Raw genomic sequence first — 23610 nt, forward strand, 5'->3', positions numbered from 1 at the left:
AATGTACAAATTGTGTAAGAACTATTGTTACGTAATTTTTGACAATAAATCTTCAGTTATTGTTTTTCCGAGACGTGAATGGTAACAAAATGCTACTACATACAGGTCACTGCAGGTGAGCATGTATGATGTAAGTCACTTCCATGTTTGTTCAGACACTCGCTTTACAAAATAATAGCTGTGGCTGCGACGTCGTTCGCGTGGCCGTCATAAACTGTAGTTCATGTCCTTCACCATCCTAAGTTCGCCTTTTGTAATCACACATATTTAAATATGTGTGATTAATCAATAAACTTTAAATATATGAGAACTTTAACATTTTTTGCATTTTTTCGACCTTTGATTTCTTTAGGAACTTCTTTTTTTTGGGGGAAGCTATAAATTTCAGTTTCATTGTGAGAGATGGATGCTAACGATGCCACACCCGAAAAACATTACCTTCTTTACTTCGCAAACAGGATAAATCAACTTAAATATTGACAAAACCAATATACATCTACACGAAAGTGAAACCTTTCGATTTTAAAGTGTTTCCTACGTCCTATAAGCTCGGATCGGATCCTTCAAACATCATAAAGCAATTAGTGAGCCAGCATAATGTGGCCAACCGTTGAGGGTAGAACATTCTCTTTACGGATGACCATCACTGTCCCTGTGTTTGCTCAAAATGAAGTCACATATACTATAATAAAAAAAAAAAAAAACAAAATTATCCATACCATAAGTGCATATGAATTCGATTAAAACAGTTCTATTCAGGTCTATACTACGAATATAGCCAACGGTTGCCACTTTCCAATAGATAGATAGATCGTCAACTTGTTTGCTATTTTAAGTTGAATAAAAAAATATAATAAAACCAAACGCTTTGTTCAAAAACAACTTGCGGTAATTCGAGACATTATTTTCATACCCCTAAGCTTTCACGTATCACTTTCAGCTGTCTATTACTTCCAATAATGTAAACATCTACTATGGTATGAGATTACCAAATTGATACTTATAAAATATCAAACAATCACCCAATACAACTTACACAAAGTAACTACACATAATTAGTCGAATACAACACTATTTTGTATTAAACTAAATATAAGAATACACCTGTGTGTATTCTCCGAAGTAATTACAGCATCACAATAATGTTTGCGCCTACGTAAATCAAAAGAAAGTTACGTTCTTTGACCCATGATTTCGAATGGATTAATTATATTGAATCATTCGTGACCAATACAACATAGAAGTAAAGATAAATATACCGAATTAACTATTAACGTACAACAAACATTACTGAGATGGAGAAACATTGATTTAAAATAAAAAATAAATTGTGTAAAACTAAAACAGAGGTATGATAAACAGGGGTACATTGAGTGTAATAATTTTTGACGAAACAGATATAAAATGTGAAAGTGGATGAATGGACCTAGACCAATTGTACAAAACTGGCGTACATGCATCAGAAATATAAAAGTTGATGAAGCAAAAGATGTATACAGAGGTCTTTGACACTTGGCTCTGTATTGCTGTAAAAATATAAGAAATACCATACAAAATTGATAGCAAATGCAGTTAAGATTTCATGAATGATCTTAGATCATTCATAAAGAAGTCAGGCAACATCTATATTAGTTAATTATAACGTAAAGAAATTAAAATCCAGGAATACTCTAAAAACTTCAATGAGGAACAAGGATATAGGATTTAAATAGTATGAAATCCAGTAATTATTTAGTCACAAGAGATAGATAACTTAGTTTAAGTGTTAGTGAGGTATATAAGATGGATACAGTAATATTTGTAGCGTCAGATTGGATAAAGAAACAGTACGAGCTGCAAAAAGAAGATACCACTGGAATTAATCAACGTGCAATCCACGTTGAAATATAGGCTATTAAGAGAATCTCGTTAATTGTCCTCATTAAGTGTCGATTTTCTAAAACAATTATCAATAATTCTGAATGAATATTAATATCAAGACTGGTCTTATAACAAACTAAAACGTTCTATAACCAATCTGGTAATATCACTATATTACAAATTACAACACTGCTGTCTATTTGTTTACACAGCTGTGGAATTACATCTTTAAACATAGAAAACACTTCTCGCTCGTCTAAATATTGTCAATCGTTATTAATGTGTTTAATTACAATGCAATCACAATATAATTGCCGCACGGCATGCTACGCCCGACGTGGTTAATTTTAACTATTACTTAGTTGTTTATTACACCTGACACTTTACATATACATTATGCGGACGGGTTCACTCTATTACACCGATATTTAACTCGTGGAATAATTGTGGTCAATTATAATCTTATTTATATAGAGATTAAAACGATTTCACTGTATGCTGCACATTAGCGAAACGAGTCCTGTTTTAATGTAAACTTGTCTAGTTATTTATCAATGCATTTAAATTTGTGTTAATATAAACGGTGTTTAGAAGGAGTTTCTAATAGAAGTTATATCTAAGAACGATATTCTAAGACAAAATTATTAATATTAGTAACTTAAGGTTCTCTAACTACACCATCTGGGATAACAGTCAGTTAACATAAACACTTAACTGTCGGTTTTCCCATATACATATGCATAATACTTCAATGGTTTTACTTTAATACCTTCATCTACAAATGCTATAATTTACGATTTACATTATTAGAGAAAGCTATCTGTATTGCCTATACTCAGAGACGACTAAGTCTTTTTCTGCTAGCATGATTTAGTTTAAAGAAACAATATTACATATTTGTTTGTGTGTATTTATATATAGATCCTATAAAACTTTCCTATGTATTATCATAAAAAAGCAAGCACGAATCAATTATAGTTGTTACGATAATGAAGAGACGGATGTACGTGCGTAATTCGTATAAGGTGCAGACAAATAAATTATACATAAAACATTACTAAATAAAATAATTAGCATTCATTCAGAACTTAGAGAAGAATATTCATAAATTCACTGTATGCTTACTGATCTGCCTTAAAATATGCTCTTAAAAATAACGAGCTCATTATAATACCTATAACATGCGCGTACGCAGCACCGGAAAAGGGTGCGACTATTGAATGTTTGACCGATAGATGCATTCGCATCGCTGATTTCAATGGAAGCGGACGTGCGTGCGGTGACTCACATGCAATTTATTAAAAGTGTTGCAGTCACAATGACTGTATATTAACTTATTGAATATGCCGTTCGCGAATCAATAATGCCAATAAAGGATGTACTTAATATTTGATGACATGAAGATAATAATAATATAATCATAGAACATTCAAAAGGCATAAAAATATCTAAAAGGGGTGAAGGAAATGCTTAACTTCAAACAATACAGAAATATTTTAAATTTTGCAGAACTATCATTCCTTTATAGATACATATACGAGTAATAGACTTTCAAACATGTAAACAGCTGTTGCTTTATTTAGTCTGTCATTTAACGTTGAACTATTATACTTATACTGTCTGAATGCAACTATTTCCATGACAGAGAAGATCGTGTTCAAATGATCCACGGTTAATACAGATTGTTAACCATTTTAGATATCACCAGAGTTAAAAGGCAATTGAAATCGAAAATGTAAAACTTGTTGGTGACCTTCGTAGCGCAATGATGAATGTATCGCTGTTTGTTAATAAGATCCTAGATTAGATTTGTGGTTGGGCCAATTTAGGAAACGAATTTCTCTAAATTAGCTCGGATCTGAGTATTCTAAACTGTGCCCCCAAATATTCATTACTTAGTTTCACATAACTCAAGATCTTCTAGTTTGAGAACCAGGCAACCAGGTATGATGGTTGGCACTTTAAAAAATGTTTTTGTTGGCCAAAGTAGAACTACCAACTATCGGGATCTTATGAGAAGTTCATAATAAATCGTTAACTAGACCACAACGCTCTCATATATGTTATTACATTTAATTAACATAATACGCACATAATACTATAGAAGGCACTGCCATAACTGTCATGAATATGAGGGCTACTGTAATAATTTAAACCAAATAGCCTCCAGACCGTAGTAATAAACGTAATCAGAAAAATTTCAAAGTCATTGACTTAATTAGCGAATATTATGGCAAAGACAATAAAAAAAATGGAGGGAAGTAGAGTAGTTTTTGTGGTCGATACAGTATCCTGTATTATACAACCGGTTTAACTTAATTTAGTTATTAGTATGGAAATACGTATTCGTTTTGCTTTAATATTGTTAATATTAAGTGGAATGTAAAGATGCAATTTTATGGGAATCATTTTGCTCTGTATTCTTTATTCGCAACCTTTTTACAATTTTAAGCAACTTCTGTCAATACGTATGAATTTTTTTTTTCGACATTTTTAACGATTTTGATAATTATTTTAGCAATTAATGGTTCGATATTTGTTGGTTCTATATTAATTTCATGACGATTGACGCTATCTTTGTTGCAAATCAAAATCTACTTGTAAAACCAAACAATTTCGCGTTCTAAATTAAAATATTAGTTTAAATCTTATGTATCTACGAAACATCTCATTTCTATGTGTTTTGTTACAACCGAAGTGGGAGTATTTTTGCTAAATAAAATATACTCGTAATGGGATAATTTCTATTGCTCTATCTTATTTCATTCTGATTTTGTCACATTGTTTGTATTACCTTTGTATTAGTAAACTACTAGTAAAACCTCCTAGAGGCCTAGGTTCAACAGCGGACAGTTAATGGCTGATATGATGATAATGATGATGATGTATATAGAGAAGCAATTAAATTACAATTACAAGCAATTAAATTATGTTGCTCTATTTTTTTTTACAATACAAGAGGCAAATAAGCATGCGGCTCACCTGACGATAAATGACTACCAACGTCCATAATCACCCGCAACACCAGTAGCATTACAGATGTGCTGTACTGAAAATACTAATATACCAAGATGACATCTTGGACAAGAAGACATGTGCAATTCATCGACCTGAATTACTTTTGCAATCAAACTACACAAACTAAAGATTAAACAGCTGTATTCACAACTTCAGTTTGAAAAATAAATTTTCTTAAACACAGAGTTCAATTAAATATAGGAAATGACATATTTAAAAGCAAAAGCAAATGCACGCACTAAGTTTCGAAAATAATTACAATGGAACTGCAACGAATACTAACTACAAGTCTACAACTGTAATTAGAGCCGCGGGGTGTCTATACTTGACGGGGCGGTTCTAAATGTTATTACAAGATAGAATACTAGCTCGTATACAAAATTACAAAATGAAATAATTTGTTATGGAAATAAAATTTGCTCCACAAGAAAATAGAGGATATTATATACTATTCTTATTTTAAAACGAATAAGGTAATGACAAAAGACAAATAATTTCAGTCACATATTTTATATAATATTTGAATTTCGAACATGATATTAATATTATTATTTAACAAGCAGAATTTTGTCTCATAAAACAAAACAATGGCATTAATCGTAACAAACTTAATATGAAACCAAATACGAAATATATAATACTGATTATAAAAAAAAAAGTTGGTGTAAAATAAGCAAATCAAATTAAATGCAATAAAGTTTTCATCTTTCATTATTTCTCCTCTTTAGCCTCTTTCTATTAGGTATATGGTACATATTATGATTATAAAAGATCATAAAAAACAAGTTTAATAGATTTGTGAAATCATAACTTCTATCTAAATTCGATTCGACGTGATATTGAACATAAGAAATTATATTTTAATGACATATAATATATATAAAGATAACTTATTAAATTGCCATATTTGAAGTGGCGGACTTTTATATCTTAATATATGTATAAATGAGTGGTATGCCATGATTTATATGATCCAATATAACAGAAACCGGAATTTAATTCTAATAGGTGTGAAAGTGTATCACAATATAATGCAAATCATCTGTTAAACGAATTACTTTTCAGGCAGTATATTCCATAGATATTCCAGTTAATCGGAGATAAGATAGCTGATAAGTAAAAGCTTGATAATGAATTCGAAATATTCCAATACCGTATAGGCATGTAGATATTAATTAAAAAGTTAGTAAGCAAATGTACATCGAGCATATTTGCTTTGCCTCATCATCGAGAAATCTTAAGGCCGTCACTTACATATGGAAGTAAATCATGATTAGGATAGAAAAAACATGACTGATGCTGTAGGAATGAAAGATTTGAATGTATGAATATGTAGTCTTTGGTAGTAAGAAAAATAGTGTAAAGACCGTAAGAGAAAAGTGGTCTATAAAAAAGGCAATTAAAACATTTTTTTATACAACTTAAAATAGCAAACAAGCTGACGGCCCACCTGATGGAAAATGGTAACCGTCGCCTAGAGACATGGACAGTACCATGGACATAACAGAGTATACTGTTTCGCCCATGATACTCCCCATGCGTTGCCATTCCTGAGGACTCAGATGTTATTCCTCTGTACCCAGTAAATTCACGCCATATCCCACCCTTCAAACCGAAACACGGCTATGCAAACACAACTGCTTCACGGTAGAAACATGAATGGGACAGAGGTACCCAAACAATCGACTTTTGTACAAAGTCTCCCTCTGGTAAATCAATTAACATGATGTAATATCAAAGATCTGGAAGAGTATTTTGTATTCGTTTCTTACAAAGAACAGATAAAATTATTTTGTAAACTTCAAAAGATTAATTATATCAAGAGATAATGAGTGGAGATGTCCGTAGCCCTAAAATGACGTACGCCGGTGTTAGGTGATAGTACTGAAAAAGTATTAAGTTAAATAATAAAGTATACTCATAACAAACTTTTGTATAAATATTCATAAACTCAAATGTGGACAAAAAGCAGACAGGCTTGATGTACACCTAAACATATGTATTCGTTTGTATCCTTTACTATTTAAACATCTTTAGTAAAACTAACTCAAGTTGGAAGGAAGTCATTCGTATTATTTATCTTAGTGTAATCTGAATTACTTAACAGAATAAAACTAGATGATACTATAACAATAGTAAACCTTACAACGAGTATCATGAACATTAGTTTTTTGTCGTCCATAAAATATGGTCGTATTATCTTAAATTTATGTGTTTTATCCTCAAATTTATGATTTTCCGCATTGTAGCTAATTTTAACTTGAAGCCAACTTAGTAAACTTAAGTAATGTACTATTTTGATTAATAGTGACAGGATTGTTCAATATACAAATACATAATTAAAGCTGAAATAGTGCCTCTTTAAACCAATGGAATAAAGCACATGGAATATGCTTTAAGAACCGAAGATGTTGCAATTTACGATGTTTACTGTGAGAGGATCTTGTATTTATCTCATTACTTGTTTATACTCTATAAATATAATATTATACCCGTTTCGTCCTTATTCTATTCACTTCTTTTTGCCATTTTTTTTAGATGCTTACGGTGATATTTCTATTCTATTCCCTTTTACAATATGATAGAATAATCAGTTAGAATAATCGTCGATATTTATAACACTTATATATATATATATATATATATATATATATATATATATATATATATATATATATATATATATATATATATATATATATATAATCTAACTCAAAGAGTTCGAATAATCAATTACATTTTTGGAACAACCGAGTATCAATATAAATTACCGGCGCGATACAATATCAAGGGCAGTAATGATTTACTTCGATGAGTCGGTGTCGAATCAAAGCCAGTCGTGACCGAGGCTCCAAAGGAAATGCACGTAATAGGTTTTCAAACAGTTGTCCCACAAACGTATATTTATTTATCCGCAGGGCTAAGGGCAACCGATAAATTTAAACACGGCGCAGAATTGAAATATGAATGATTAGCTATTTCTAGAATACGACTAGAGAATTCAAAGTGCTAAGGAATTTCAAATTAAATTTAATATTTTCGAATTAATTCACAAAATGTCCTTGTATTTTGCTGGGACAAAAATAATTTCATTATTTCGTTTCAAATTCTGTAGCAAAAGCCTTTCATACGCCCATACTCTCAACTGTATTTCTTGATGAATGTTTGGCCTTCGGAACACCCACTTTTTGCCTTGTACTAGTACAGACACAATAAGAAGCCCATAACGAGATCATCGATCTCAATGAATTACAGAATTGTCACTATGAATATGGAGCAGTTGACACAGATTTGTCTATACATTGAAAAGAGTATGTTGTGGACTTTGTTACATTCATATAATAATTTATCTCTTCACTGTTTAAACTACATGGTGTAAGGAAATGAAATGTTATTGACAGCAGACAATTTTTTATATTATTTAAAAGTTAAATTAATTTAAAGTTGTAAATTTGATATCATCTAACTAAAACAGCAATGAGGTTGATTCCTTTAACTTATCTCTAAAATTAATTTGAGAATTTTGCAAAACCTTTGTTATATTATGAGTTATCGAGAATAAAATGTAAAGTAGATCTGACACTCTAATAACCCCTTAGTCCTTAAGAATGGCAACGCATGAGCGGCATCATAAGAGACGCAGTGTACTCTGTTAGATCCATAGTACTGTTCATGTACATAGATGACAGTACCACTTTCTATCAGATGGGCAGTCAGCTTGTTTGCCATTTTAAGTTGCAAAAAAAAGTGTACAAAATAAATTTTTTATACTTCTTGGTTGTTAAAATAATCATTTCGCTGTAATATGAAATAAAATTTTATTTATTTTAATTTTAGTGATAATCGCGCTTCAGAATCGACTCCAACATGTTCAGGTATTAAAAAAACTGCAAATAGAAACAAACTGCTTAATAAAGCATTAAATTGCAGTGTGTAGTAAACCTTACTAAATAAATTTAATGAGCTTAAAACAAATAATACTGTCACTAGAGAATCTAAGGTACAAATATAATTAAATCGACAGACCTCACGACTCTCAATATTTGTAGTGATCGTGAGGAAGAGGTCAAGGAGCCAACACAAATGGCTGCCGACGTTACTGTTTAAGCACAGAAATTCAATCCATGCCTAGGTCAAACTCTCTAGGGCACAACTCTAGGTTAAACATAGAGTGGAAACAAACAGTTCAGTGATTTAGAACAAGATACTGCTGTACACGGTGAAAAGGCTATTTGTTTGCGTAAGATATTGCCTGTTTCTATAACGCCGATTGCTCATGTTTATGATACTAAAAATTTACTATACGATATTTAACAGCAAAATAATGAAACAAAAAACACCATTAACTTTCTCCATGTGTCCATATTCACTCTTACGTCTAATATTCTTAATCAACCAAAAACAATACTGGAGAGAGCTTAGAAAACAGACTGTAAACTTTACAGTTGTAAACAATGTTTCATTCTAATGTCAAGCAATAATAAATAATATTGTTTTGTTCTAAATCAAACGTCCAGAAAATATTTTATAATTGAATTGATATTTATTCGTTGCCAACTTTACGGCTTGCATTTTATACTTAATGATTTTCGTCTTAAAAGTGAATGTAATTCGCAGGTGCTATTTTATTTATCTGACAATGCCAGTTCCACTTCTTTGCACTGATTCGCAATTAATAAATGCTATGACCCACAATTCAGTACGTTTGAAATTGTTGAATCATTCCCTCGCTTGTATTAATTAATTTCAAGTCTCCCATAACTTTATACAATCTCTGGTTTTAGCGTGATTGATACGCATGACCACTTGGATATAAAGTTATTAATGTCACTTTCTTCTCACCATTGGCTTGATGTCACTAATATTTCTTAACTGTTATGTTTGTTTACATTAAAGTCCATTTATTAGGCATCCATATATATCTATAATATATTAATAAGTATCTAAAATTCAAGTTTTATGTTTTTCTTTCTTGACCATCTTAAAATCATTAGTCTTGACATTTATAAATGTTACCAATAATAATTTTAATAAACAGCGTAATTGATTGAAATAAGAATTTACATTTTCAGAATACCTTTTAAGCCTAAAGCTTAATACGAAAGTAAATTTAGATATTGTATTTAGGTAAGTAGTTATTGCAATTTGCGTCAGTGTTTAATTACCTAAGGTAATTCAATTTTTAATATTTTTTCTCGAAATGTTACACGTGACGGTCAAGTGCAAATGTAGATAAAACTATTTAAATGACTTACCATAAATCAAATTGTGGACAAGGGGAAAGCACATATCAATACTCCGGTAGTCACATAAACTCGATCACAAAACAACTTTTTGTCTCGAGTTCAGTGAAACATAATCACAAGTCTGCTATCAAACAGGAAAAATAGCACTTAACACGAAACACTTCAACTCCACTGCACAGATAAAGCACTAAATCTGCTGAGTGCACAACACTGAAGGCCTACACGCGTTTCTTCACAGTTATCTGTTAACACTAGCGTAACAGTATGGAGCAATCGCACATTCGATTCGCAATGCGAAATTCATGCGGTCACCAGAAGCGTTCGCCGTTTAAAAGCGACAGTTAAACCGACACATTACCGGTCGAAAACGTTCCAAATTCGAGTCGGCAAGTTGGTTTTTATTATCACGACACGAGTATAATACACACGCGAGTGAGCTGCGCGGGTAGCGCGAGCAAACTGAAGCGCCGTACGCCGTCGTGCGCAACCAGCCGACGCATCTAAACGAGTGGACTTCAAACTTTTACCCAACTGAATTAAAACCTTCCGTAAGCTAGTACAACACAAATAGTCCTGACACAACTTTTAAATTGGAAGGCTTACAAAGTTGCAATCCTACAAGTTACATACATGGTTGCGACTGGGCAAGGCTTTCAAGATCTGTCATTCAGGTATGCAATCATAACGTATTGAACGCCTCTTCGACAGTCCAGATACAAATACATCAACATCCAAAAAAAATTTAAAATCTTTAAGATCCTTACCATTCCTTAGAATCTTTTTGCATTCCTCTCTCTCTCTCTCTCTCTCTCTCTGGTTATATCAGATATGTCATTCCACAAACATTTATACCTTGTTTCACCTAGTCCATTCCGGTCTTCCTTTTCGTATAAATTAAATATATAATGAGCAACTTCATCAATTTATTATTAGTATTAAAAAAATTATAGAAATTTTGTGCTAAATTTATTTTAATCGCCTTTAAATAACTTGATTAACTATAATATGATATACTTCCGTTGGATACGCAATTAAAATCTGAATTAAGATGGTTAACCCCATTTCAGTTAAGCCAAATGCGGATACAACAACAAGTGGATTTATATAGTAGATCTTAACATTCCTACAGGGGAATGCAGATTCCATCTTAAGATCTTAGTTTAGAATTTTGTTTGTACTACTAAAAGTACAATGTGTATTTTCATAATGTGAGATAAAACACATTGAAATTATCAGCTTTTAATAAAAAAAAAATGCATTAAGTCCTATATTAAAAGAATAGTAATTTTACAGTCCTAAATAAAATTAATGATTTTATGTAGTAATTTAATTAAATAGATAATAATAATAATAAATATTTTTTTATTAAAGTAAAAGTTTACTTCGATAAAAAAAAATATTAGCATATAATAAATTATAAGCATTTTTGAATAATATTTTTTATGCATCTACAGCTCAGTTCGAAATGCAATTTTAGATGAAGTGAACGTGCAAGAAACTCAGCTGCTGCTTTTTTCGAATAAACTTTAAGTTTTCAACAAAAATGTGAATGAATAAAATGACTATCATAAACTTCATATAAAAGGAAAGAAATTTAAAAACTACAAAGCTACATTCAATCACAATATTCTTAAACAAACCAATCCCTTCAAGAAACACCCGTTTACGGGTATGACGGATGAGCCAGTCATTATTGTGTTCAACCATATTATAGAGGGGGGAAAGGGATTGTTAGCAATAGAATTTGACAACCCCATTGTTAGTAATATGCCCTATTAGGTCGACCTCCACGTGGTTGCCCCTGGAAACCATCATGAACAATTCTTGTTGAATTCGTCACGATGGGCTAACTGACCTGCTTCATCCTCACCTATTATCCTTCACTGGAGCCCTGCTGGTGTAAACCGCTAGCGCGGGTGGGGTTGCCATTCCATTACTACCCATTAAAAAAAAAACTATATTATAGAGAACCAAATGATCCGACTTACCACGCCGCCAGAATTCGATATGAAGATTAGCAACCAATATAAAAGTAAATGTCAAAAAAATAATCATAAAAGGGAAATGTATAAAAAAAATGTTTTAAACGATGTGAGAAATAATTAAAGTAATTACTGATATATAATACGTACAATTACAACACTAATTTGAAAAATGAGAAGATAAAAATAAATGTAATAAACTAATTCGTTAAACACATTAAAGTGAGTTATTAATATTAAATGAAAGTGATCATGCATATCCCATAACTGGTCATACAAACTTGCGTACATATTTTAAGTGGACTGTAGTGTAATTGCTTATGTCTACTAAAGTTAAATAGATAGTATAGACGATACGATAAATTGATAGAGGTAAATAAAAGATCTCAAACTTCATAATTTGAAATATTTTTTTTATATATGAATATAATATTACGTTCCAATATTTTTTGTTTTTTCAATTTAGACCATGTTGTGAAATATTTCATTTTTTTTTTATTAACTTTTTATCTGTAACTCCGTACGCATAGATTACAGAAGTAAAGAAACCAATGAAAGCCACTTCCAGATAGCATATCAAAATAAGGCGTACACCAGAATTTAAGTTATATCATTAGAAAAAGAACTGTGAAAACCGCATTCAATTTGGTGTAGTAGTTTTTATATGATACCAGACAAACATCCAGACAGATAAGACTGACAGACGGACATTTCTGAGAATTATTGTGTAGCCAACTACCATTCTTATTAATATCACATATATTTTTTTCTTAAATATCACCCATGTAGACATCGTCTAGTTATATTTTTATTATATCAGTAAGAAATAAAATGTTATGCAATATCTTTGCCGATTTTGACTGGATTTTGATAATTCTTCTTGCACTGCTCTTTTTCTTCAGCGTTGGTACTTAAGTTTGTTGATATTATATTTTATTATAAATGTAATCGCCGTTTTTAAAACAACAAGTGGTTAATGTTTTGTATTTCTTTCAAAAAGTTGGAAATTATCAAAAATAAAAAATTGTTACTCATTAACAGGTAAATAGAAGTTCACCAAGTATGTAAACATAAAATTAAGAATTAAAAAAGTACCGCCATACTACTTCTGAAAACGTGCGCTCATTTCAAAATTTCGTAAAACTCATTTTCTACGTTTATTTGTAAAACAATCACTCCAATATGAATCGTGAATAATGTAGGTATATTGATCAAAATTCAAACAAAACTAAACTCTACGCGGAAGTAGAAAGAAAGTAATTTGAAAGTACAAACACATCCACATGTGCATAGTGATAATTAAGCGGCGTTTAAACAAACAGTCGTACGTTTGAAACAAAGCTTGCTTCTCATCAGTTTCTCCAACAAGTAAACAAATGATCAAACGACATTAACACATTGGTTTATTGGTCTAATTGATTATGAGGAATTTACTACAGAACTGCACTTCAAATTAAAGAAAAAAATACGTATTTTTTTAATGATGATAATTAAATGGTAACCCCCTCCTACACTGTTAGTATTAGGCGGGGCACCAGTGAGGGATGATAGATAGTTAATCATATACTCTTTGCTGATTCCTCCAAAAGATTAAAAACAGGCCAGTTGGCTCATCATGACGCCTTCATCAAAAATCAACCATAAAGATTTCCAGGAGAGAGAGCGCAGAGATCAACCTGCAGAGAATATTACTAATTATGAGCTCCCATTAGTATCAATTCCTTCCCCTCCTTAAGACGTATTTTGGAATATTTAGTCACCATATTATCGATAAATTTTCTTTGCCTGTAATAGTTGAGTAAACACGCATGTGTTTAAAACGTTAAAAATTATTTAAAGAACTATTTAAAACAATGACATAATAATTGGCTTTATCTTTCAGTTCGAAAGCATTCATACAAAATACAGAAAGAAAATAAAATTAATAATCAAAAAAGGAAAATAAAAAAAGTAGAAAAATTAAACCCATAATCTATTCACGTAGATACTATATAAATTTAATAAAAAACGAGTTGCCCGAAGTCGTAATTACGATTCCATCTTTAGAACAAATTTTTACCTTGTATGTACATTTAGCTATAATTTGATATATTTAACTATTTACACTAAAGGGAAAACTAGTTAAGACAGCACGAGTATAATTAAATAGCATTCTGATTGCTATCCTGGCGGCATCAGAATTTCTTGTCTATACCTTGGTCCAAGTGGAACTGGTTTTCAAGAATTTGCGATAAATATAGCTGTGAATCATTGAATTTAAAATTAATATAACATATCAATGTATTTAATGTCTGTATATTTATAATGTAGTATTTTTTTATCAATAATAAGCCATGGCCTTTGAGTAAGTATCAATTTGTTTTTAAGCCTTGAATCATTACATTAGTCAAGTTCACTATCAAGAAACATATGTATTAAGTCAATAAGTAAACTGATGTTCTATGAAATAGTTCTATTCAAAGTTAGATTATAGAAAATCGAGTAATACATCAGTTAGATAATATTGATATCTTATTATACCAATATGTCAATAACTAAGGTTTTTTTCTTTATACTACTATAGTGTCAAACAAGTATACGGCCCGTCTGATAGTAAACGGGGTCATCGTAGCCTATGGACGCCTGTAACACTTATGCTGTGTAAGGATAAAGATGTTATTTGAATATTTAATAAAATAAAAAATCGTGAATACATTTAAAAAATGGACGCAAATCTATAATGCGTATTAAATTCTTCAACTTATTTACATACTAGTGTAAAGAACACGTATCTACATGTGATAAACGTTATTATCCACCAGTTCGTTAAAAAACAGGAATCATCTTCATAAAAATGGTGAACACGATATTTAGTGATAGAGCGTCTGTTTAGTTTCATTACGAAAATAAAGTAGACGCAAGAATACAAGAAACATTATATTATTGAAGGAGTTTTACTTTGATATCCATTACATAAAATTAATCCCACAAAATTGGATAGGTAATGCAATGCCCTAACAAGATTTATAATCGAGAACTTTATAAAATCAATATACAACATGACATAATACCTATTAGTTTTCAAAATTTATAAGTTTATGTAATATATAATCAATCATTTTAAGGGATTATAAAGTTCTATGAATAGTATCTAGTTGACGGAATACTTACGAGTATATGGCGTAAGATTTTGGGGCACTTATTCAATTGGGATCATATATGAGGCAATAAATTATCTATTGGCCGATACACCTGTATCGATTATTGTGAGTCGGATACGTGAGAATATTCCTAATTATAGATTGTGACTCGCTTAATCGAATAAAACACAATAACAATAGAATCATTGATCTTTCTGTTAAGTAGAACACGCACTACAGTTGTTTTACCTTTATTTACTAACACTACTACGATATTGTTAGTAAATAAAGGTTTCAATCAATTAATTTATTTTTCGACTGTCGCCCGATGTTTACATAAAAGTGGAAGTCCTTAATTAGTCTATGTCCTTATCCTTACGAAAAACTACCTGTATTCTGATTTTCACAACAATCGGTTGAGTCGTTAAGGCGTCAAAGATACAAACAAACTCACTTTTCACATTTATAATATTAGTAAGGGCATGAAAAATATATCTGAAATAGAAAAATTATGATAATATTTATTACAATTATCGTCACATTAATACTACTTTGTTTAGTATGTGTAATGTGTAAATTTTATTTTTAATAAGTAAATATGTACCTCTTTCGTTTTTAAATTATACCGGAACAAGTAAAATGTACAGAATACAAAGCTCAATAAAATCCATTGCAGTAGGTAGTTAAAATTGTACATCGCAGCTGTGACTTGGTACTTATATTTATATATTTGTAGTTATAGTAATGAATACGTACGATGCAATGCATTTAATGCTGTATACGCAGACGCAAATTACTACGAAGCGCCTACGCTGCAAGTGGGGTCAAGGTTGAGGACAGCATGGTAAACTCAGATACACATAAAACGCTACCACAATATATCATTGTCATAAATTAATTCAAATTCAATTAATGTTAAGTATCTAAATTTATTTATGATTTCTTTTTATACCTTGATGATAATTTTAAATGTCATACAATTTGTTTTGGTGTTTCCGGTGTCAATGGTATTCATAACGCGCTTCGTGTTTACGCCGGTCGAAATTATGTTTTATTATATGACTGGAAATGGGAAGAGGGCTCATTCGATGGAAACTAGTAACTGTCACTAACGAAATTATAGGCTATCTGACACGCCCGACTTGCGCTGTCATTTCAAAGACATATATTACCTATATTGTTTGTGCTACCAATTTATATACCGATTAATCCAGTCGATTATTCATAAAATTATAATAAATGTAAACAAACGTGAAAAATATTCCAATAGAAATTGGATATAGCATATAGGATACATTTGTCGCAGCACATATTTTAATAAATTTCGACACGTGTCACATAGTTTAAGAGCAAATTTATTTTATTGCAATTGTGTCAATATCATGACGTGATTCGCGTTAAGCATGTGCTTACATTTCGCCAAGCATATTGAGACAACATTGACTTAGTATCAATCGGACAGTATAAAGGAGAAGGAATAAAGTGGAGATTACCAGTCCAAGAAATGTTTTAAACACGGAAACTCGGTAATTTCCCTTGGAATTGAAAGCAGGGTAATAGAATTTACGACAAAGGTACTTCCTAAACTACTGTGAAAATATATAGATCTGTCGACATTTAGTCGGAAAGTATATGACACAAATCAAAGATGTCGCCCAAATTCGATGTCACGGCCATTAGGGTCTTGGAATAGGTTTTAATTGGTTATTTGATTAGAATTATTTTAATTAATTCCGTTACTATTAGTATGTGTGTGACTGCCAACATTCTAAGATTGACCACCATCGTTATCAGAAGATCAATTAATTAATTCAAATTTATAGTTCATCTTCGAGTGTTGGCAGTCACACACATAGTAATGGTAACGAAATAAACAAAATAATTTTAATCAAATAACCAGTGATATGGACTACAGCAAGATAACATCTAGTTTAGTAAAATAGGTTTCTTTTGTGTAGTAATGATAAATTAAATTGCCTGGACATTCAAGTAAAATATACCAAACATTATGAGAAACTAGTAATTATGTAAACGACAAGCTAAATGTAACCTTACATAGCAAATATAGAATTTGAATTAAAAACATGTGAGAGTACATCAAACCTAGAACACTCGAGCCAAATTAGAAAGATTGATGTTTTGAAAATTAAGCAAAGCAACCTGGTTACCAGTACACCACGGAGATAGACAATATTATAATAACAATATTATAATTACATATGATAACAACCGGTTTGCCGTATATTGGCATTATCAAAGATGTATACAAAATATAAGATTGTGTAACTTCCAAATTCCAGTAAATGCCAGTAATCATCAGCATTAACATATTGGTAGTAGCAATGTACAAATTCTCCATATTGTACAGTGGTAATGCCAGCATCGCATGTAACAGTGTTACGTCAAGACAATGGTCTCTCGGTTGCAAATAACTGTGACGTTGCATTGAACACCGTTAAGCTCGCGTGAGGAGCACGCTTCCTACTAAGAAGTATCTAACACGAATTGTTTTAATTGTAGAAAACTATGTAATTGAGCTATAAATACTGAAACAACTAGCAGACATGGTTTTAGATTTATCTTCAATAAGTAGGGCTTCTTTTGCTTTGTACCTATCATATCTACGATATTAGCAATTGGATTCTTAAAAATAATATTGGAATGATGGTAATAATGATACGGTAATAATAATAGAGATAGATATCAATATCAAGGTGATGAGAGACTTCATTTTTAATCGACTTCAAAAAAAGGAGGTTTATCAATTCGGTTGTATTTTTTTTTATGTTTGTTACCTCATAACCCTATCAATTGTAAACCGATTTCGAAAATTCTTTTCTATCTGAAATGATATACTTACAAATTGGACACATAGAAATTTTACCATAATTGATTCAGTATTACTCTTTAAAACAATATTTAAGGTTTTACCACTGCTGTCGTCAGTTTTTCAACAAACTTCAAAAAGAAGGAAGTTCTCAATTTGGTTATATATCCTTTTTTTATGTTTGTTACCTCATAAATCTGTCAGTAGTAAATCGATTTGGAAAATTCTTTCTTTAACTGAAAAGATATAGGTACTTACAGATTGGTCCCATAGAAGTTTTATCAAAATTAGTTCAGTAATTTACTTTTAGATAAAAATAACTAGTTTGTCACAATTGAAGTTGGTTTTTTTTTTATGGGACACAACCTTTAATTATTTTTGTGGAACACAATCGCAATTATCTTCATGATAAGAATAATTTATTTACATATAGAATGCAAAGTAAAATTTAATAAAAAAAAAAGAGATGGTATAAAATATACTCACCTGCCTCTATGCCATTAATATCATACATATTCCATGAAACAAAACTTCAAGTTATAAAACCAGTAATTTAAAATTACTAAATCAACGAGGTATCCATAATAAAATTCTAAAATCACACATTTCCAGTAGCTACATTATTCCAGTAGTATACTTGAATCATTTTAAAGATCGTTAAATTTTATCGACTATATTACAACTACAGGTTTACGTGTAAAGCACCCTATCGCATCTTATGAAAACAGGGAACAAATAGATGTCAAGATTATTCCAAAGACACGACCAAGTAACTATCTACACCTGTATATTTTAAGAATAAGGTTATAAACGAAATACTATAAATTATGTAAAGTACCAGTTTATTTAACATTCGTAATTACAATGCGATGCTACACGTGAAATATAAAAACATTATTAATACCAGAAAGAGGAAATATCTTTAGTAGTGAACTCTGAAGCTGTTATATTCATTGAATAAATTACGAACATGATCTGTTTGTTATAAGAATTTATTTATACGACTTAGAATGGCAAACAAGCTGACGGCCCACCTGATGGAAAGTGGTAACCGTCGCCTATAGATATGAGCAATACGTGTTTCGCGCGTGATATCCCCCATGCGTTGCCATTCTTGAAGACTCAGGTGTTATTCCTCTGTACCCTGTAAATTTACGCCATATCCCATCCTTCAAACCGAAACACAGCTATGCAAACACAACTGCTTTACGGTAGAAACACGAATGGGACAGAGGTACCCAAGTAATCGACTTTTGTACAAAGTCTCCCTCTGATAAAATAAATAAATACACAAATATTTCTAACTAAATGACAAATTTGTAATAATCTACAAGCATATTTCCTAAATAAACAGAAGGATAATCCCATGATCAGATAGATCAAGGTGTACTGATGTTTTGATATCGCTGATTATACAGTAAGGGGAAACGTTATCACTTTACACCATCTCTATGTCGGCACTTTGTACAGTATCTAATGTTTGCAGTAGTTCAATTGAATAGAAATAATCTTTATTCAAACGGGCTTCTTTACAAGCTCTTTTAAATAGTATTTTACTACTGGTTTCGGTTAGATTCTACTACTGGTTTCGGAATGTTATTATCTGTTGAGAAGAACTCGCAAGAAACTCAACAGTTAGTCTGTTCAATTTATGTACAAGATATTTTAACAATTTTAAGGATATTCGTAAAAATTGTTTATAAATATCGAATAACTTTTTTAACTAACCTTAAATAGATTCTAAATTTGAAAGACAACAACGCACACATTACTATTTTACAATCTTAGAGGTGACTTTTGATAGAATCGAATTAAGATCAAATCGGTATGACATCGAATAAACGTTAATCGGAGTTCACTTTATATTAGACGTCTATTCGATTTGATTGGTTCAGGACGATTAACCCATGTAATGTAAATTGGACTCTTTTATCCGCGCTAAGCCTCTCATTTGGGGCATTGTGTGTATGAGTCATGGCTAGTACAGCTAACCCAGCTCAGCTCAGAAGCACAGAAGTTTCCTGGGTTCACCACAGGCCTCACGGAGCGACCTCACTGTTCGGAGGATTTCTAAACGTTGAGGGGTCACAGCTTCACATTCCAGGATTACGTGAACAAACAGACGTCGTTTCAAACCGTCGGCCTTAAAACAGCTTCGACATAGAGGGTTGTCTGTGGCTCCTATTGTGTATACGATTAACCCATATATGAGAACGACAATCAATAGGCAAATGCAGAAATATTACGTATTGTTGCTAGTATCATACATATTATACTTTTACTTCTTAAACAATACGGATTAAGTCGGATCAACTACTGGAGTTGATCTACTGTAAATCTATTATTGACTTTGACTAGAGGCTTAACTATTATTATAACGCCAGCGGTGTTGAGAGATCATCATTAGGTACCTGTTACTTTATATAGTTAATGGAGTGTAGACTAAAGAAATAGACATTACAATTTATACTCGTAGACATCGAAAAGCAAGCGTACTTGATAAGATATAATTTCTTTAATATAGATAGAATGGCTATCAATCATACGATCAGCTTGGTGGAAAACTCCTAGCACAGCCTTTTCACTCTTGCAGGATTAGGAGTTTAAGGAGTATTTAAAAAATTTTGATTAGAAAAAAAGAAATAAAACGAAGAGTGGGTGTAATAAGAGGCGACTAAGGGAACTTAATGATAGAGGAATTGACAGCAGCGTCCTTCTTAAAACATTTCTAAAACCTAACTGTAGTTGTCAACCCACCTTCCAGTCGTGACAACTACTGGCAAAACTCCCTTTAAAAATAACTAAAACACCGATAGACGACGAGATATTTCGAAGACAGATTACAATGAAAGTATTTGAATTTAAATCGATTTGTTTACTTATATTGACAGCATCTGCTCTGCAAAGAAAAAAGGTAGCTTAAATCATTACGATATTAATGAGACCAACAAGGGATTACAAAATCGATTGAGACCACTCGATCGATTGGCGACATAATCGCGTAACATAGCCACAAAAAAAACAGTACAGACTAATTGAGAACCACCTCTTTTTGAATCTCGCCTAAAAAGAAAACAGAGGCAACCCAGCTTCACTAATGATCGGCACAATCGAACAAAGATACAACATATTGGGGTCACGCAATTCACACGATTGCTCTAATTAGCCATTGACCGAATAAAGGAATTTCACCGAAAATCTAACATCTCAATTCTTGCAACTATTATATTCGGTTCATTATTTACTTCATTATGGCAAATTCATTGGACATTGGATTTTATCTGTGCATCTACACTTTCACGGTGTCTCGTCTGCTATGTGGGACGTTACCGGATGAGAGGTCAATGAGCTCGTACTTTTGAAACATATTGACATTATTGTATTAGATCTAAATTTTAGAAGAATGTGGTACCGTTAGTAATGTTTGTTAAAAGTTGACACTCTTAGTTCCTTTTAAGGCGAAGTTGTTCACGGGTCAACACTGGGCTGATTCGAAATCATTTACATCCTTTTAAACGAGTATTCTCTGCCATGAAATTTTATCTTTTCTCTAAAGAAATATGGATCGATAAAACAAGAAAAATTATGACTTTCACATATTAATTTGACAACTGGTGGCTCTCTCACTTTTACTGATTCTACTTACTAGGGGAAAGGGAATTGTTAGTAATACAATTTAGCGACACCATTGCTACTTATAAGGTCAATCTCCATGCGATTTCCCTGTAAATCATTGTGACTAATTACTTTCGCCTAATTAAATTCGCCCATTAAAAACATATACTTACCTATACTTTTTATAGACATAATTATTAAATATTACAAATTATTTTATGACAATTATTTATATTTTTTGTGCAACTTGGCAAACAAGCTAACAACCCGACTTATGGAAAGTGGTAACCGTCGCCTATAGAATGGTTATTGCCATGGACATATCAGAGTATATACTACGGCGCCCATGATACTCTTCACGCATTGCCGTTCCTGAGGACTAAGGTGTTTTCCTTCTTTTGCCTGTAATTTCATTGCCATAATCCACTTTTCAAACCTAAACACAGCCATGCCAACTTCACGGCAGAAATGCAAATGGGACAGAGGTATCCAAGCAAACGACTTTTATAGAGTCTCTCTAGTAAAAATTAAAATATTGTAAAAAGTATTAAAATATTGCTATATAAATATTAAATGTAACATTGACTATATTTTATTTTGAACAAGTTATATCCCTGTAGGTACTTCTCTGAAGTTACCTTGGTAAGAATGTGACGCGTGTCTTTATTGCCAGCTGCGGTAATTAAAATTCATAAACATACAGTTATAACCTTAACTTAAACATTACAAATTTCACATTTACGAAATATGTTCAATATATTTGGTTACGTAGCTGTCTATTAGAGTTCTCTTATTAATTTACTATTCGAAATAAATATTATATTCATCCAAAATAAATTAAAACTCGCAATGAAAATAAACAACCGACAACTTTCATAATTAATTTATAAAAGTTAATAATTTAAAGTAAAAGTAACGCTTCATTTGAAAACGTTGTAAATTCAAAACATCGTAAAATTTTATTAAAAATATGATACAAAATAGATAGCACAGTGTGAAGGGGTACATGTTCATCTTTCAAAGCAATGAATGTCATTTATATAATATATAACTGTAGTATTTCTAAGATATTACTTTACGTGTGTGTATACATTATTAATATACTAACGATCCGCTCCAGTTTCGCACGAGCAAATATGTTAATTTCAATTTTTTTTTTTTAATAATTCTTGTTTCTATAGGCGAAAGAATTTTTAAAATCGGTGTAGTATTTTTCGAGTACCTTCTACACTTCTTTATAATATTATAGATGGTATGTATTTTTTGTTTTCAAAACTATACCGCCTTCGAGTATCTCTATACTTCCCAACGAGTTGATAGCGAATATACCGATAGCACTATATCCATTATACCTCCACGCTTTTGCACCACGTTTTATTGGTTAATAAAGTTTTAATAAAACATTAATTGTCCATCGTTCGTTTTGCCTTAGTCGGGTAAAATGTTTTCCATCAATAATGACCGGATCAGGTTCAGCCTGAGACCGCAAAAAGGCAAGGTTGTCCGCTTACTGCACACGCCTGCGCCAGCACAAGTCTAGCTTTTTTGTCGCCGCCATCTGTCCTAGCTTGTTATTATACGACAAAAATAGAATTATGTGAAAATTTATGAACAAAACTCCGAGCGAGTTGTTTTTTAATACTTAATCGATTATAATCCAAAGATAAATGGTACATGTAAGGGGAAGGTATTTTAAAATGCTCCTCGTCTATCAAGTTAAAGACTCGATATCCCTGTATCTGGGAAGAAAAATGTATGCTGTGTGCAGTGCTCATAGATTAATTGGCTTTTTAGTAACGAATATGAAGCCCCATTCCGATATTGTTCGCCAAATTAACCGACGGATTATAGTAAATATATTGTTGTTATATTATCTTGCTTAAGGCAGTACTTTCGGTACATGACATATAGGCATTGGATTCTTCAAAAATTACTCGATAATC

General features: G+C 31.5%; 1 protein-coding gene across 4 annotated transcripts in view; it reads right to left on the reverse strand.

Moving 5' to 3' along the window:
- Positions 1–23610, reverse strand: part of LOC113520263 (klarsicht protein) — a 384839-nt gene that overhangs the window by 297527 nt on the left and 63702 nt on the right. Inside the window, exon 1 of one of the 4 annotated variants that reach the window (XM_052898111.1) lies at positions 10134–10590. The exons of the other annotated variants lie outside the window; for them this stretch is intronic. The gene's annotated coding sequence lies outside the window, so the exon portion shown is untranslated. Of the gene's footprint in view, positions 1–10133; positions 10591–23610 lie in introns of those variants that run through there. 4 annotated transcript variants of the gene reach the window in all.

Source organism: Galleria mellonella, unplaced genomic scaffold (assembly GCF_026898425.1).
Source record: "Galleria mellonella isolate WM207_F2 unplaced genomic scaffold, CSIRO_AGI_GalMel_v1 utg40, whole genome shotgun sequence".
In the NCBI taxonomy this organism is placed as follows: domain Eukaryota; kingdom Metazoa; phylum Arthropoda; class Insecta; order Lepidoptera; family Pyralidae; genus Galleria; species Galleria mellonella.